General features: G+C 34.7%; 1 long non-coding RNA gene across 1 annotated transcript; it reads left to right on the forward strand.

The window, feature by feature from the left end:
* Nucleotides 1–1,188: 1,188 nt before the first annotated feature.
* On the forward strand, nucleotides 1,189–2,043 carry LOC121131722 (uncharacterized). The gene is made up of 2 exons (XR_011784360.1): nucleotides 1,189–1,328; nucleotides 1,378–2,043. It is a non-coding gene; the product is annotated as an uncharacterized lncRNA (long non-coding RNA).
* Nucleotides 2,044–4,056: the final 2,013 nt, after the last annotated feature.

Raw genomic sequence — 4,056 nt, forward strand, 5'->3', positions numbered from 1 at the left:
TTCACAGCCTTGGAGATCAGCTGCTTGCTTACACCACGGTTCTTCGCCAAACTGGACAAGGAAGTCCCTGGTGAAGCCTTGATGGACTTCCGGAGGCCTTCAAGGAAGCGGGGAGTGGGGATAAGGTCACTGAGACCTTCCCCGCAACCTTCCAGGCATTGAAGATCGTGGTCTTGGGGTAGTTAATAAGCTTGTAGATAACAGAGGGCTTGTGGCCCACGCGAGCCAATTCGAGGATGGTGTCTCTCCTTGCTTGTTCCATGATGATTATTGTTTGTTGTCAAAACATTGAGGTGGAAGTTATAGTGTATTGTTCACGCAACCTTTTATATTAATATGATTTAACCCCAAATATCCATATTATGTTAAAAATTATGACCTACAAGTCTTTTCGATAGGAGTTTTTTCTGATGGGCGATCAATTGCAATAATCGCTGATTGCAGTATCGCAATCTGTCCTGATCTTTATATCTCAATGTTGCACCAAAAATAGGCAAAAAAAAAAAAGGGATCCGATCAATTTGTACTAAATTATATATCAGTTTATCTTCCTTAATTCAAAGTAGTCTTTCTTACTAAGGAGACTCAAGAAAAAACAAAATCGTTCCTTTTTGAGGATACAACCTTATTTGAAGATCAGCCATCAAACCAGCTGCCTATGGATGTGCAGAAAGAGAGTAATTTCTGCCCCAAACGTCTCAAAAAGATGAATACGGCCAAACAGAAATTTGAAAGATACCTTGTTGATAACTCTGAAAATTTGGAAATGATATTGGAATACCGAGTAGTGCCTGCAGTGAGTGTTTATTCTCCAAGAAGAAAGAGCACACACAAACACCGTCTTTCCAATTCTACTTGTAAAAATTGTTTTTTCATTTCAAACTACTCAAATCTTAATATAACTAACGTTGTAGTCAATGAGGAGAAATAGGAACATTGTGCTTTTTTTTCTACTGGGACACAAAAATTATGTTTTTTAAACCAATTAAAAATAAGCTTTTTTTCGGACTATTTTCCTTATATAAATTTTTAGAGATATCTATCGTTGCAAAGGGCTCATTCTACGTATTTGCTATTCGACCAACTTTTTTTTTTGCAAAAAAAAGCGTTAATTGGATACATATGATACAAAGTCAGCAATTTCCTATTTATATAATATGTTACCTCAGATAGAAATGATAGATATCAGTTAGTAAATGTGTATTATTGGAGTTCTAAGCGTGTTTGAATTTAGTGCTAAAAAGGGAATCTAGGCATTTACAGAAAGTTTTTTAGCTTTTTCGGGACTTTGATACATTTATTTTGAACGATAAAATATATAAAAATGAGTAAGATTTTGTCATTTCCCAAATTATTTCCTAAACTTTTTTTCTTTAGATCTTGGATGGGAGACACAAGAAGACGAAGATACATTGTGTTCACAGAGCCAGAGAACTCTTCGGATTAAAAAAACTCGATGGGAAGTATTATTGTTGGCTCTTGGTATATTGATGAACAACATCTTCGTTCTGCCATGTCTTATTTATTTAATCATCAAGGAACTCAATTTGAATTATGAGTACAGTTATGCCTTATATAGTATGACATCTGCATCAGGGCTCTCCTTGATCGGAAGTATACTCCTCATTTTCGGAAGCATCACTCGAAATGCAAAATTCAACCTGTATTTTCTGTATGTTAATTTATTTATCGCTACAGCGCATTGGTTTTCGTTCCTTTCCTTCCAAAATTCAAAGATAAATATTTTCCAAAATACAACATTGTCCAATGAGATTCTACGAAATGAGTTTCATCTCATGATTGTGTTTTTGGTTTTTGTGCTTTCAGATGTTTGTATCGGCTATTTTATCTACTTGGACTTTAAAGAAATTGAAAAGGGTAAGAAGGAGAAGACAGGTCAACCTGAGAGCATATAATATTTTGTCTTACTATCTACCTGCACATTCACAATAGTATTTTTATTAACGATAGGGTTGACCAATATTTACAACTTGTAAAGTATTGTATATTTCGAATGAAATAAATTAAATTAAAAAAATTAAATTTTGTCAGTCTTTCAATCGACATTCCTTCTAATTTAATATCCCATAACTGGATATGAGAATAGCAGCGTCAGTTTTTAAGTTTTAAAAAACTCTTTTGAATACATTCCCTTCATTTTTAGTCGCATTACACAAATAATTACCCTTCCCTTCCTGACAATTAAAAAAAATAAATATTTTAATTAGTCTCATTGAAAAGCAAGTAGTATTCCAATAAATTAAGAAACACTTTCACAAATAAACAGTTTTAAGCATGGAGGCGGAAAGGTAAATGGTGTCTGATTTGCTCTACTCCAAAGTAAGTGTCAAGGGCATAATGAAGGTAGTAGGGTGTTTCTGGATTCTTGTTTACAAGATAAAAAACATGATAGCTTCAGAGGTCAGAGTCTGGAGAGGTGCCACGGTAGTGGTAGACACGGGAAATTTGGGATCATGGAGGACGTGGAAATGATGATCATCAAAAGTCTTGTAAAGACGATGAGACAGTATGTCAAGGATCTCAATATTGCACTGATATGTACGATGCATCAGCAACTGCTTTCAGCAGCAAACAAAAGACAACCAGGCCTAGAAAGGTTGAAAATTGTTGACTTGGTTACAGCATAATTTCTTAATTTTGCCACACTTCTCTCCAGACTGTAACTCCCACGTTTATGCCACTACACAAAAATTACTAGGAACGGGGTTTTCTGTTATCCTTCTTTTCTTGTTCCTAATCGATCAAAAAAAAAAAAATTATAAATTTAGATATTTCTTTTTAGATTTTCAGTATGTAATAGGTAGGGAAAAAGTAATTTCGGATTTTTCTCTTTATTTCAATGCTTTATAAAAGTGTTATAATCATACAATTTCAGCTCAGTACGCTCCGTTCTGTTCAATAGGTTGTTGCCAATGAGAATCCAACTTTATAATTACCTTTACGTAGAAGCCCTTGCCCCTATTGGTAAACAACTCGGACAACTATTTTCACAGAACACTTCTCATTTGATGAATATGTTGAATCTAGCAATGACTTTCTAGAATCTAATCCCACACATAATGTTAAATTGACTCCTTGACTCTTTAAGAGGTTGTTAAAAAATAGTATCATTAGTATCGTAGACCTCTACATTAGGAACGTCACAGCCTTTTTTAAGCCCGACAACCATTTACGCCAGATAATAACACATCGTTCAATAAGTCCCGAGGAAAGTAAGTAAAACTCAATATCCTAGAAACATTCAACTTTATTCTTCAACATAGTCTTCTTCAAGCATTTCAAGCATGATACAATTTATCTTTTATTAAAAGGTTTCGTCCATTGTGACATACTTACGTAAAAACTCTGGGTTATTGCAGCGGAACAGCTCCAAACCACGTTCCAAGTCCTTGACACGTTGCAGTTTTTTGTCGACTGTGAGCAAAATACTTTGAGAATACTTTGGTCATACACAATTTTTCTTGCAAAATAGTAATTACACTGCTGTTTGATATCTGTAGGATGTCATGTATCTAGTACATCTTCATTTTACGATCGAACAATTCATTTTGTGGACTTTTGATATGTTTTCGGGAGTAATTGCAAAATTTGGGCGACCAGAGCGTTCAGCATAATCGTTGTCTGTAAGACCACATTTAAACTCAGCAAACCAACGTTCTACCGTCGTTGTCGATGCAACAGAGTTCGGATAACACTAATCTAACCAAACGTTTGTCTTTAAGGGATTTTTCCCCATCAAGAAGCAATGATATATCAACACATGACATCGGGTTGAATACATTTTTTTTTACAAACACCAGAAGTAGCATAACTTCAAGCATTGTAATTTGTAAACAAATAGTCCGATTGTCATAAAAATTTGATATGTTTCGTTTGAAGTCTGGTTCAACGTAAAAAAATTAATAAATAGATGGGGCGATAACAGCACCATCTATGAGAAAACATCGGGGGATATTGAATGATGAAATACAAATACCGGGTGATAAAAAGAAACAAGTTTTTAATCACCCGGTATATGCATGTTAGGGTATGTGT

This window comes from Lepeophtheirus salmonis, chromosome 1 (assembly GCF_016086655.4).
Source record: "Lepeophtheirus salmonis chromosome 1, UVic_Lsal_1.4, whole genome shotgun sequence".
Classification (NCBI taxonomy): Eukaryota; Metazoa; Arthropoda; class Copepoda; order Siphonostomatoida; family Caligidae; genus Lepeophtheirus; species Lepeophtheirus salmonis.